This window comes from Hevea brasiliensis, chromosome 9 (genome assembly GCF_030052815.1).
Source record: "Hevea brasiliensis isolate MT/VB/25A 57/8 chromosome 9, ASM3005281v1, whole genome shotgun sequence".
NCBI classification, from domain to species: domain Eukaryota; kingdom Viridiplantae; phylum Streptophyta; class Magnoliopsida; order Malpighiales; family Euphorbiaceae; genus Hevea; species Hevea brasiliensis.
The window spans coordinates 47,577,468-47,591,849 of record NC_079501.1 but is presented as its reverse complement, the minus strand read 5'-3'; positions in this window follow the sequence as shown (position 1 = coordinate 47,591,849).

Below are 14,382 nucleotides of genomic sequence, written 5' to 3'. Positions count from 1 at the left end.
TCCAAGCCCCAAACTTCACTTTCTTTCTTCTTCTTGGCTGCCAAAAGGTCTTGCAAGGTGCAAGGACAAATTTTTGTGAAAGGTCTCTAGGGTTTTAGGGTGAAATGGAGAGGGAAATGGAGCTTTGGATTGGAAATCAGTGGAGGGAGATGGGGAGAGGTCACATTTTTGAGGATGATGAAGAAGAAGAGCAGAATTTTTTTGGTCTTTCTTTGTCTCTTTTATTGATTAATTAAAGGGTTGTTTACATGTGATTGGTGGTGGCTTTTTAGATGACATCATCATATGTCATAAATGAGCCTTTTTCCTCATTTTCTTTTCTTTTCATCACTACTCAATTTCAATTTAATTTTTGGTAATATTTCTTCATATTTTATGTCATATTAATTATTTACTTAATTGGACAAGTCGGCCAAAAATCACCTCTGAAGGCGAAATGACCAAAATGCCCTCCGTTTGGCTTAACGGGTCAAAATTGTCTGTACCGATTGAAAAATTTTTCTAAATATTTTCTTGGCATTCTAATGCCATAGGAACCTCAATAACCCTTCTCTGGAGTCCCAAAAATTATTTTATGAATTTTTACCCGGGTCTAGGGTTCCTAGTTGCAAGAACCGCAACTTCCCTCTGGGTTACCCCTCGCTAGGGCACCGGCTCGTTTAACTTGGTTGTATTTTATTTCTAAAATTTTTACTAAATGTTTCTTATTAATATTTGAGTTAATTATGGTCCCTCATTTTAGTTTAAACATTTTTCCCGACGTTCTAGCTGTCCGGACCGACACCGGTCACCGGAACAGTAGAATGTACGGAGTTGCTACCGGGAGGGTGTTACAACTCTTCCCCTCCAATTTAAATTTCGTCCTCGAAATTTACCTGACTTAAGTAATCGGGGAGTTGCTACCTCCTTGTTTCTTCACTTCCTTGTATCGCCTCATCAGTGTCTGGGTTTGGCTATTCCTGAGCTTCCATAGCATATACTTGTGGTACCACCCTGACTTTGGGCTTTTCAACTGTCTCTGAAACAATCTTCTGTGAAATGTCAACCGTTTCTTCTTTACCCGATCTTTTACCCCTTTGAACTATAGGGGAAGGTCTATCAACTTGTACCGGAGCTATTGAACCACTTTTCTGAGGGCAATCTCTTATGAAATGATCCGTAGCCCCACACTTGAAACACTCTCCAGTTAACAGTCGACACTCCCCTCTGTGTCTTCTACCACAATGCATACATTCAGGCACTGGGGTTAATCCCCTTGTTATTGTGCCCGGGGAACTAGCTATAGAGATTCCAATCTGGCCTCTGTGGCCCTGTGTCTGATCTTGTAAACTAGAACCCTTAAACTTCTTACTATCGGTTGGTATACTTGACTGTCCTGGTCCAAATTCCCTCTTACGCTGCCTATCTTTCCTATTTTGTTCATTTATTCTCACTTTCTCCACTTTTAATGCAGCTTCCACTAGCTTGGTGAAATCAGTGATTCCCAAGGCAGTGATCATGAGCTTTATATTGTCGTTCAATCCCTCTTCAAATCTCTTGCACCTCTCGGCTTCATTAGGGACTATCTCCCTTCCATAGCGGCTCAATCGGACAAATTCCTTCTCATACTCAGCCACTGACAACTGTCTCTGCCTCAGGTTAATAAACTCTCTTCTTCTCTCTTCCAGGTATACAGTACCCACATATTTCTTCTTGAATTTGGAGAGAAAGAAGTCCCAAGTTACAGCTTCTGGCTGCACTTCACTAGATACCGTGTCCCACCATTCGTAGGCATTATCTTGCAACAAAGATATGGCAGCTTCCAGGTTTTGCTCTGGAGTGCAGTGGAGTTATTTTAGAACTCTGCCTATTCTGTTCAACCAATTCTACCGCAATGAGTCATCTTCTCTCTTGCCATAGAAGTCCACACCCAAACTTTCTTAGTCTTTCCAGTGTGATTTACTGCGTGGAGCCGGTGGTGGTGGTGGTGCCGGCATTACCGGCCATTTGTCTAAAGAAATCGGCCATTTCTTTGAAACATGGCTGTGGAGGCTGAGCAGTGCTCGCTTGAGCTGGTGGAGTAGGTTCTCCCTACCCCCGGGCCTCGCTCTGCAGTGGAGCATGACTCTCCACTTCCTCCTCGACTGCTCTCTGTGATGAAGGGTCCATATCCTATTCAAAATAAGAAAGACAAACAGATCTGCATTAGTGTCACCTCGACTCTTACAAATGCAATGCATGGTATGGACTCAATCTAGGCCCAGAAACGCCTAAACCTGGCTTTGATACCACTAAATGTGACACCCCTTTACCCGTGTACAGTACATCCGAGTAAGCAATGTCACACGGTGTATCGGCACACTCTAATTTTACCTTAATCAATTTTTTTGTCATATTTATGAATATACTTTATGAAATATAATTTATTTAAGCTTTTTTTTGAAATTATAATTTATTTGAGGTTCCAAAAATTTTATAGAAAATCCGGCAAAGTACCGGCTAAAAAATGGAGAAAACCGTTCTTCGAAACCTGTAAAAAACACTTCCTATATTCTTATTCATTCATCTCAACTCCATTTATCAAAATCTCAATATTTTTCAGTTCACATTCATTTCTCAATCATTCATCTCATTTGTTAATCATGTACAAGTCATAAATAGACATTCACTCTTCCATTCACAAATACAATTTTCATTATTTACATGAACATCAAAATATGTTACATACGTTCAATTACATATGAGAAAATAAACATTAGTTACAAAATACCAAAATGAAACCTAGTGTCCTACCAATGCACTGTAGCCTGTGAGGTGACACGGACACTATGCAGAACTGTGAACGGCCTTACTCAATCTGTGGTCTACTGGGCCCTCTGTCCAAATCTTCAGTACCTACGCGTTGCAAAAGCAACGCACTAAGCATAAAGCTTAGTGGTGCAATAATAAAATAAAAGAAAATAGCAGAAAATAAATGTGTATTTAATATATATGCCTTATTTGTTTTGCATTTGTATATCCCCTTTTTTTTTTTTTTCTTTTCGTTAACTTTGTCCACTTTCATTCATTTGGTTGCCCAAGTAACCTATACTGGACGACTGGACTGGATAACGGGTCGTTGGCACTGGACACCGCGGTGCCTCGGGCCGTCATACCATGGGACGCAGAACGTCAACCACGTATGCAGTCAGTATGGCTAAAAGCCATGATATCACATAATCGGGCATAAAAGCCATGAATACGGGCATAAAAGCCATGAATACGGGCATAAATGTGACACCTCTTACCCGACTACAGTGTAGCCGAGCAAGTTATGCCACTTAGTGTGCCGGAGCACTCTATTTTATCTGAATTCATTTTTTATCATAGTTTTGAAAATAACTTGACTGTCCTGGTCCAAATTCCCTCTTACGCTGCCTATCTTTCCTATTTTGTTCATTTATTCTCACTTTCTCCACTTTTAATGCAGCTTCCACTAACTTGGTGAAATCAGTGATTCCCAAGGCAGTGATCATGAGCTTTATATTGTCGTTCAGTCCCTCTTCGAATCTCTTGCACCTTTCAGCTTCATTAGGGACTATCTCCCTTCCATAACGGCTCAATCTGACGAATTCCTTCTCATACTCAGCCACTGACAACTGTCTCTACCTCAGGTTAATGAATTCCCTTCTTCTCTCTTCTAGGTATACAGTACCCACATATTTCTTCTTAAATTCAGAGAGAAAGAAGTCCCATGTCACTATTTCTGGCTGCACTTCATTAGACACAGTGTCCCACCATTCATATGCATCGTCTTGCAGCAGAGATACAGCAGATTCCAAGTTTTGCTCTGGAGTGCAATGGAGTTGTTTTAGAGTGCACTGCTCGCTCAACCAATTTTCTACTGCAATGAATCATCTTCTCTCTTACCATAGAAGTCCACTGCTCCAAACTTTCTTAGCCTTTCCAGGTGTGATTTCTACTGTGGAGCTGGTGGTGGTGGTGGTGCTGGCATTACTCCGGCCATTTGTCTAAAGAAATCGGCCATTTGCTGGAACATGGCCTGTGGAGGCCGAAAGGTGCTCGCTTGAGTCCGGAGTAGGTTCTCCCTACCCCCGCCTCACCGCTACAGGTGGAGCATGACTCTCCACTTCCTCCTCGACTGCTTTCTGTGATGAAGGGTCCATATCCTATTCAAAATAAGAAAGACAAACAGATCTGCATTAGTGTCACCTCGACTCTTACAAATGCAATGCATGGTATGGACTCAATCTAGGCCCAGAAATGCCTAAACCGTGCTCTGATACCACTAAATGTGACACCCCTTACCCGACTACAGTGTAGCCGAGCAAGTTATGCCACTCAGTGTGCCGGAGCACTCTATTTTATCTGAATTCATTTTTATCATAGTTTTGAAAATAACTTGTGAAATATAATTCATTTATTGAAATTGTAATTTATTTGAGGTTCCGAAAATTTTAAAGAAAATCCGGCAGAATACCGGCTACAAATAGAGAAAACAGTTCTTCGGAACCTGTGAAAAACACTTCCTATGATCATATTCAATCATCTCATCACTCTCAAACTTCAATATCAAAATCTCAACATTTTTCACCATTCATTTAATCATTCATTCATCTCATGTAATAATCATGTACAAGTCACAGTTATGTATTCACTTTTCCTTTCACAAACACAAATTTGCATTATTTACATGAAAATCAAAATACATTACATAAGTTTCATTACATATGAGAAAATCAAAATTTATTACAGAATGCCAAAATGACACCTAGTGTCCTACCAATGCACTGCAGAAGTTGAGGTGACACGGACACTATGCAGAACTGTGAATGGCCTTGCCCAATCTGTGGTCTACTGGGCCCTCTGTCCAAATCTTCAGTACCTACGCGTTGCAAAAGCGACGCGCTAAGCATAAAGCTTAGTGGTGCCAATAATACAAGAAAATACAATATGCAAATAAAAATAATAATTTCCTTGCTATTGTGTTCATAAGAAATGAATAATTACTCACTTATTGTTTTAGTCGAGGGCTAATCATGTTTTATGATATTAACTTCTTCATGCATTTCGTTAATTATTTTCTTAATGATCTTGAGCTTCTTTGTATTTTTGTAATCATTCCTGATACTTAATTTTCATATTTTCTTTAATAATCAGTTCAATCACAGTTATACTTTTCCATGCCCAAGTAACCTATACTGGACGATTGGACTGGATAACGGGTCGTTAGCACTGGACACCGCGGTGTCTCGGGCCGTCATACCATGGGACGCAGAACGTCAACCACGTATGCAGTCAGTATGGCTAAAAGCCATGATATCACATAATCGGGCATAAAAGCCATGAATACGGGCATAAAAGCCATGAATACAGGCATAAAGCCTTTCGCAGTACTGCTAAAACAATACCCTATTGGCATGCCAATCTATCCAAACCAATCACATTAGGCCTACTAGGGCATTTGATACTTTAAAATTCTTCAATCTTTGAATTTTAACTTTTGGTGTCACTATTCATTTCATTGGTCAACAAGAAAGTTGACTTTTGTATAGAGAATATGTACACTGACTTTGGCACTTCAAACATACCACATTTTTCATTTAAAACTTGTTGGCATTAAGCATTAATACCATTTCTAAGCTTTAACCAAGGGAAACAAAATTTTCAGATTTGGTGCTTCATCTTTACTGTTCCATTTGTTATTTTTACAGTAGGAATTTGAGGAAATGGTAAACATGAAAGTTGTTCCTTATTCTATCTAGTTGAATTTCCTTTTTTGAATCACTCCATTTGGAGTTTTGTAGCTCAAGTTATGGCCAAAATAAGTTTACTGTTCACGTGCACTGTTCATACTGCACTTTTGGGTTTTGGCAGATTTTGGTCCAACTTTGGTCAGTAATTTGATCAAGTTAAGTTCATAATTTGGCCTAACTTTCTTCATATGAAATGTTCTACTATGCCTTAGGTTTTCATCGGTTCAAGAATCGCCTAAATCCGAGTTTTCTAGAGAGAGTTATAGCCATCCAAACATTACTGCTCAAATGAAAATTCTGGAAATCTCAGTACAGTAAACTTCACTTTGCTCAATGATTTGATTAGGTTAATGGCATAATTTAGATTGGTGTCCTTCATGAAAGTTGTTTGTCTATATCTTATCTTGTTGCTGTAAAAATTTCAGGTCAATTGACCATATCTACAGTGAGTTATGGCCAAATGAACAGTTACTATTCATTTGGTCATTTCTGCAGGGGCTGTTTGCAGGGTATCCGGATTGGGGCCAAGTTTTGGTCCTCTTGCTTTGGTCTTTTGGGCATGGTTTCTTCAGCAAAAATGTGCCATTATAAGCCTAGTTTCATGTCCAATTGGCCAAACACCAATTGGACCTACACAGCCAAGGATATGGCAGTCCAAACATGCTGGACTCACAGCCTCATTTCTGCTGTCTCTTGGCAGCCTCCCCATTTCAGTTTACCATGCATTAGCTCACTTCAAATTATGATTTACTTGCCTTAAATGGTCACTAATTGACCATTAGAATGTCCACTAATCATTCCATAAGCCAAATCAAATTTTCACTCCCAAAACCCTAGCTTAAATTCAAAATTTACACAATTTACCTTAATTAACCAACTACTTCATTATCCTTATGTTCATACACTTTAAACATAATCTCTAGTGCACTCCAAGTCCATCCAAACACTCAATCTTGTTCCTTCCTTAGGGGCAGCCGAAATCCATGGGCTTCATACACATGAGTTTAGTTCATTTATTTCACAATTTCTTACCTATTACACATCTCTAACATGGAATTAAGGAGTTTTAAATACATATGTGCACTAACCTTACTTTAACCTCTTGTAGGCAGATTTTTCCAAGTCCCAATCTTCACTTTCTTTCTTCTTCTTGGCTGCCAAACACTTCCCAAGAGGTATAAACAAGTTTTTAGTTAAAGGACTTAGGAGAGTTTTGTGATGAAATAAGGATGAAAATGGAGCTTTGGTTGAGATTCAATGGAGGAAGAGGGGAGGGGGTGTAAAACGTTTTTCTAAGCAGAATAAGGGCTCCAGATTTCTTTTGTTTTTGGCCATATTTATCAATTTTTATTTATTAATTAATAGGTTGTTTAATTGTGATTGGTTGGAAGTAAGTGAGTGACATCATAATATGTCATAATTTGCTTAATTTTTGATTTTTCTTTTCTTTTCTTTTCTACCACATTTCAATTTAATTTTTAGCAATATTTATTCATATTTTGAATCATAATAATTATTTAATTAACTGGACAAGTCGGCCAAAAATCACCTCTGAATGCGAAATGACCAAAACGCCCTCCGTTTGGCTTAACGGGTCAAAATTGTCTGTACCGATTGAAAAATTTTTCTAAATATTTTCTTGGCATTCTAATGCCATAGGAACCTCAATGACCCTTCTCTGGAGTCCCAAAAATTATTTTATAATTTTTCCCCCGGGTCTAGGGCTCCTCGTTGCGAGAACCGCAACTTCCCTCTGAGTTACCCCTCGCTTGGGCACCGGCTCATTTAACTTGGTTCTATTTTATTTCTAAAATTTTTACTAAATTTTTCTTGCTAATATTTGATTTAATTATGGTTCCTGACTTTAGTTTAAATATTTTTCCAGACGTTCTAGCTGTCCGGACCGACACCGGTCACCAGAACAGTAGAATGTACGGAGTTGCTACAAGGAGGGTGTTACAATAAAAGCCATGAATACAGGCACAAAGCCTTTCGCAGTACTGCTAAAACAATACCCTATTGGCATGCCAAACTATCCAAACCAATCTTGTTAGGTATACCAGGGCATTTGATACTTTAAAGTTCTTCAATTTGTAAATTTCAAATTTTGATGTCACTATTCACTTCATTGGTCAACAAAAAGTTGACTTTTGCATAGAAAATAGGTGCATTGGTTTTAACACTCTCAATGTACCACATTTTGCATTTAAAGCTTGTTGGAATAAGTCACCAAATCCATTTCCAAGTTTAAACCAAGGGAAGCAGAATTTTCAGTTTTTGTAGCCCAACTTTACTATTCCATTGGGCACTGTTGCAGTGGGAATTTGAGGAAATGGTAAACATGAAAGTTGTTCCTTATTTTGTCTAGTTGAATTTCTTTTTTTGAATCACTCCATTTGGAGTTTTGTAGCTCCAAATATGGTCCAAAATATCAGCTGGCCGGATTTCCATTCTGCAGAAATTACCATATCTACAGTAACATAAACAATAACTGTGATTGCATATTTGAATAGGTTTTGGCCATAATTTGGGGTAGGTTCCTTTATGAAAGTTGTTTGCCTATGTCTTAACTTGTTGCTGTAAAAGTTTCAAGTCAATTGACCATATCTACAGTGAGTTATGGCCAAATGAACAATTACTGTTCATTTGGTCATTTCTGCAGGTGCTGTTGCAGGGTATCCGGATTGGGGCCAACTTTTGGTCCTCTTGCTTTGGTCTTTTGGGCATGGTTTCTTCAGCAAAAATGTGTCATTATAAGCCTAGTTTCATGTCCAATTAGCCAAACACCAATTGGACCAACACAGCCCAAGATATGGCAGTCCAAGTGGACTGAAATTTCAGTCACCCTGCTGCTGTCCCTAGGCAGCATACACATTCCCTTTACCATGCTATATTTCAGTCCAAATTGTGGTCAACTTACCTAAAATGGTCACTAATTGACCATTAAAATGTTCTCTAACAATTTCCTAAGCCAAGTCAAATTTTCACTTCTCAAAACCCTAGTTTCCATTTCAATTCACCCATACACCTAGTTAAACACTTTCATTCATTATATATGTGTATATACACCTTAAGCATAATCTTTAATTCATTATAAGTCTATTAAAACCATAAAAAACACTCCACCTTTGTTCCTTCCTTAGGGCAGCCGAAATTTATGGCATACATACACATAGTTTTTATTCATTTTAGTTACAATTCCTTACTAAATTCAAGTCCCTAATCATGAAATTAAAGAGTTTTAAGTAGATAGGTGCACTAACCTCTTGTAGGCATATTTTTCCAAGCCCCAAACTTCACTTTCTTTCTTCTTCTTGGCTGCCAAAAGGTTTTGCAAGGTGCAAGGACAAATTTTTGTGAAAGGTCTCTAGGTTTTTAAGGTGAAATGGAGAGGGAAATGGAGCTTTGGATTGGAAATCAATGGAGGGAGATGGGGAGAGGTCACGTTTTTGAGGATGAAGAAGAAGAAGAGCAGAATTTTTTTGGTCTTTCTTTGTCTCTTTTATTGATTAATTAAAGGGTTGTTTACATGTGATTGGTGGTGGCTTTTTAGATGACATCATCATATGTCATAAATGAGCCTTTTTCCTCATTTTCTTTTCTTTTCATCACTACTCAATTTCAATTTAATTTTTGGTAATGTTTCTTCATATTTTATGTCATATTAATTATTTAATTAACTGGACAAGTCGGCCAAAAATCACCTCTGAAGGCGAAATGACCAAAATGCCCTCCGTTTGGCTTAACGGGTCAAAATTGTCTGTACCGATTGAAAAATTTTTCTAAATATTTTCTTGGCATTCTAATGCCATAGGAACCTCAATGACCCTTCTCTGGAGTCCCAAAATTTATTTTATGAATTTTTACCCGGGTCTAGGGTTCCTAGTTGCGAGAACCGCAACTTCCCTCTGGGTTACCCCTCGCTAGGGCACCGGCTCATTTAACTTGGTTGTATTTTATTTCTAAAATTTTTACTAAATGTTTCTTATTAATATTTGAGTTAATTATGGTCCCTCACTTTAGTTTAAACATTTTTCCAGACGTTCTAGCTGTCCAGACCGACACCGGTCACCGGAACAGTAGAATGTACGGAGTTGCTACCGGGAGGGTGTTACAACAACTAACTCCATTATCTTCTCAATAAATGAGAGAGACGGGTAGTAACCTAGTCAAGCATCTATAGTGAAAAATAAAACAATATCACAATCCTTTTAGTAAGTATAAATCACAATACAATTCGATTCAAAGTCAATTCCCATATCCAATAATTTTTATGCTCATCACAATTCAAATCATAAATTTGCATTTTTCCATGCAAATTGCCCATCACAATTCAAAACATGTTCTATCACAATTTTCCAAAACATAATTTATTCAATTCACAACAATGCTTAATACTTTTGGAAATACCATTTCACAAAACTAAATTCATACATACTATAACAATTTCAATAATCATTGAATTAAATCCAATGCTTGTTAAACATAATACATAAGAAAAAATATGTTATTTAATCATATGAAATATTCAGAACAAAATCAGTTAAAAACTAGTTATGCACAAACCTCTGATAAATGCCTCTTAGCTCTGACTCAGTGTTCCTTATGCTTCCCAATATCCTTATGAACTGAAACACACAATTTAAAGTGTTTCAGTACTCAATGAATTTGTTTTTAACAATAAAATCAATATTTAAATTTTCTTGGTACTATTCCCTTCAATTCATTCCATTAGTCAACCTATAATGTTAACGCTTGATGCACTCTAAGTCAGTCAATTCCAATGTGACCAATATGTCACATTTTATAGCCCTTTAGTGTTGGTATATGTTACCAAATTTATTTTCAAGTGTATTGCATTTTATTGCAATTTATCGGATTTTGGTGTACTATTTTGACCTAGCTGGACAACCTAGTTCCCTCGGTTTTTGGGTTTTGGTCCAGACTACAAACTTGTAGGTCTATGTCTTATTGCATGCGGGGAAAAATTTTAGATTATTCTGAGTTGTGTAGACCAAGTTATGGTCAATTTTCCAATGCTGGACAGAATGCACCAAAATGGTAACTTTAGGTCATTTTTAGGTCACTTTTGGTTCGGCCAGTTTTGGTACCTGAACTTGTGCAAGCTATTTGGCTTGGTTTTGGCCATTTCTGAGCTTTGGTGTCTTCATAAGAATTGTAGATATATGTCTAAACTATTCAAGGTAAAAGTTTTAGGTCATTTGGACCTGTTCTGAGTGAGTTATGGCCAAAACACTAACTACTGCCCAAATGGTCAATTTTCAGGCTTTCAAGTCACTAATCCAGATTTGGTCATTTTTCAAGTCACCTTCTAGGAAGAATTTTGGTAAGCTTCCTTCATGAAAGTTGGCACATTTTGTGCCTAGTTTCACCTCCAATTGGTCTCATACCAGTTGGAGTCACACACTTAAGGTTCTAAGCCAAAACATATACTGCCCTACTACACACTTCTCATCACTTACCAATTACATATTCAACACTTACCAAATTACTTCCTTCATGCCAATTCTGGTTTGTACCTTACCATTAACACCTTTAACAACACATTTTTGGTCATTTTGGATAGCTTGTAACCATTCTCAATATGCACACTATAATAAAGAATTTTCCAAAGTCCATTTACATCATTTAACCATATGAACATACCCCATTTACATACCCAATTCCAAACCATTATACACATATCCATGCTGTCATCAATAACAACATCTTAAAAAACCATAAACAAGTAAAAAAAAGCTACATATACTAAATTTCCATGGCTACCAAAATGTACATCTCTATTAAAACATTAAACTTCAAAAATTCTTCCATAAATCAACTACCCACAACCTTGGTTACACTTTTAATGAAACAAAAATTGAAAACACTCACTTACTACTTTTGAAGTTGTTCAAAACCTCACCCAGACTTCTTCTTTTTGCTGTCAATGTTTTCCCCAAGCTGAGTATGCAAGGTTTAATGATGGATTTATGGTGAAAGGTAGCTTGAATCATGGATGCATGGGTGTGGATGTGAGTTTGGCCATGGAGTCTACCATGGAATTCATGTCAGCCACTCTTCCAAAGGTTGAAGATGACAAAATTTTCTATCCAAAGGTTGATTAAAGGTACACTTAAGTGATGTTAGTGGAGCACTAATTGATTTAAAATCTATTTTAATGTTAAACTTTCCAATTTTTGCAATTTGGCCACCACACTTTCACTATTTACACAATGTATCTCATTTTAATTTTTCATGATATTTTCAAAGTTTAATATCATTTATTTTTAATGGAAATTTAGGTCAAAAGACAACTCGGGGTGTCAAATGACCACAATGCCCCTATTCGGGTTGCATTCCCGATTTTTCGAAAACACCGAGTTTTGTCGTTTTCTCGATTTCTCATTTTTCTTTGTACTAATTAATTAATTTTTCTTTGATATTTTTAATGAAATTTATACTTCAATAGATGTTTATTTAAGTCTTAAAAATATTTTTCAGGGTTCCCCGTGATCCAGGGCTAGTCAACGGTCCATGCCGCAACTTCCTAGTGCGGTCACCAATCGCTATGGTTCTCGGCTTATTTAACTTGGTTACATTTCATTGCTATTATTTTTATTTTGTTTTTCTTGTATTTTCTTTTCTTGTATTTCATTATTTTATGTCTCCTCACCCATATCTATGTGTAGTTCTAGGCATACTAGCTATCCGAATAACACTGGTCACTGGAACAGTAGAACACACTACCGAACATAGGGATTCTTATACATGGAATCAATCTTGGATTTCATAGCATCAATCCATTTTGAAGAGTCTATATCTGATATAGCTTCTTCATAGGTAAGTGGATCATCTCCATGATCTACTTCTTCATGAGTAGACAACTCTTGTTCTTCTTCATGAAGGAAAACATATCTCACTGGTGGGTGAGATACCCTGGTTGTTCTATGAAGAATAGCTGTAGATGTTTCATCAATGGGTGTAGGTTGACTAGAAGGATCTATATCCATCTGATCTGTTGGTTGGTTAAAATTCTCCAATTCTAACTCTATTTGCCTTCCTTTCCCTCCTTCTTGAACAAACTGTTGTTCAAGAAATGTGGCATCTCTACTTACCACAACCTTTTGTGAAGTAGGCAAATAAAAATAATATCCAAAACTATCTTTTAGATATCCAACAAATCAACCCTTTTCTGATTTGGTTTCCAATTTATCAGTGTTCAGCTTTTTTATATAAGCTGGACAACCCTAAATCTTAACATGTTTAAGACTTGGTTTTCTTCCATGCCATATCTCATAAGGTGTGAAAGAAACTGATTTTGATGGAATCCTATTTAGAATATAAAAAGCTGATTCTAATACAAATCCCCAAAAGGAGATTGGCATATCAATATAGCTCATTATACTACATACCATATCCAATAGGGTACTATTTCTCTTTTCAGATACACCATTCAGCTGTGGTGTTCCTGGAGGAGTCAGTTGGGAAACAATGTCGTGCTTTCTCAAGTATTCATCAAATTCAGTACTCAAATATTCACCTTCACGATCTGATCGAAGAGCTTTAATACTCTTTCCTGTTTGAGTTTCTACTTTATATTTAAATTCTTTGAACTTTTCAAAGGATTCATGTTTGTATTTCATCAAATACAAATACCTAAACCTTGATTTATCATCAGTAAAGGTAATAAAGTAATGAAAATCACCTCTAGCCATTTCCTTAAATGGACCATATACATCACTATGCATTAGCTCCAAAATATTTTCAACCCTTAGCCTTTGCCCAACAAATGGTGATCTAGTCATTTTGTCCTGAAGGCAATATTTATAAGTTGGAGTAGGCTCAGAGCCCAATGAGGAAAGAATCCCCATTTTCTCCAGTTTTACAATCCTATCTTCTGCAACATGACATAACCTTAAGTGCCAAATATATTTTGAACTTGAGTTGATTTTCACCATGGCATTTTATTCATTTAGATCACTTGTATTCATTTTGTGTTTGTCATTATTATCCAAATAATAAAGACCATCATTCATATAACCTGAACCAACATATTTATTTTCAAAATAAATATTGCAAACATCATCTGTGAACTGAAATTCATAGCTATTTCTAGTCAAACTAGATATAGAAATGATGTTCTTAAAAGCATCAAGTACATATAAAATATTATCCAAACATAAAACATGTCCAAACATGTAAAAAGATTTAGATCCTATGGCTAAAGCTTCAACAGTTGATCCATTGCCAATCCGGACTCTATCATCTTGAGAACGCAAGCTGCTACTATTTGCTAGTTCTTGTATATCATAAAAAATGTGAGAACTGGCACTAGTATCTAAAACCCAAGCTGTAGATGAACTATGAGTATCATCAGAATTTAAATAACAAGATATGGACATACCTTCCGAAGGTCTATCCTTCTTGTCCTTTAGAGAAGTAAGATACTCTGGGCAGTTCCTTTTCCAGTGCCCATCCTTCTGGTAGTGGAAACACTTTCCTTTGCCTCCATCAGCTTTAGTCTTCCCTTTTTGTTTAGCTATTTTCTTGGAAGGACTAGGAATCTGAGATTTCTTTTTCTTATTGCCCTTCTTCTTGTTGGACTTTCCAGTAGAAGAAGATGCAATCAAAGCTACCTCTTTTC